Here is a 705-nt window from a genome sequence, read left to right on the forward strand (position 1 = left end):
GATATTATTATAAAAATATCTTTCAATTAGTTCAGTATTTATTTTCAATGATTTTTTTATTCATAATATTAAATTCCAATGAAGAGTATATTATGAAAAAAAATTCTAAAATAAAAAGAATTAAATATAAATTTTACAGTTATTTATTTTGTTGATAAATTTTGAACGTGGAGTTTCGGCCTGCAAACACTATCCATTACTCATTAGATTCCTAATCCATAATGAATAAATATTCCGAAAGGCTTAGACTTGTATCTTCTGCCGGGAGATGCTACTTAGTAGTTAGTACTTACTACTTAGTAGTTACAAAGTTTTTTTTTTTTGGGTGGGAAAGCTACAAAAAAGTTTAAGGAAAAACAAATAAACAGTAGTTCCAAAGTTGTGTCCGCTATATATTATTTGGGAAAAAAAATACACAACAACACATTTTAATTTTTTATTAGTTAAAAAATCCATTTGACTGTTTGATAAATAATTTTTTTAGTAAATTTTTTAATAATTTTTAACATTTTTTGGAATACTACTTAAAGTAATATTTTTTAAAACGTTAACTTTCAATTTTTAACTTTTTATATTCTTTTTCCTTTTTATCCTTAATATATTTATCAAATTTTCTGTTTAACATTTTTAAATAAATCATGATTTTATTATTTTTCATTCATTTTACACTTTTTAGATACTTCAGTAATTAGTTTTATCAAACAT

This window comes from Glycine soja, chromosome 3 (assembly GCF_004193775.1).
Source record: "Glycine soja cultivar W05 chromosome 3, ASM419377v2, whole genome shotgun sequence".
NCBI classification, from domain to species: Eukaryota; Viridiplantae; Streptophyta; class Magnoliopsida; order Fabales; family Fabaceae; genus Glycine; species Glycine soja.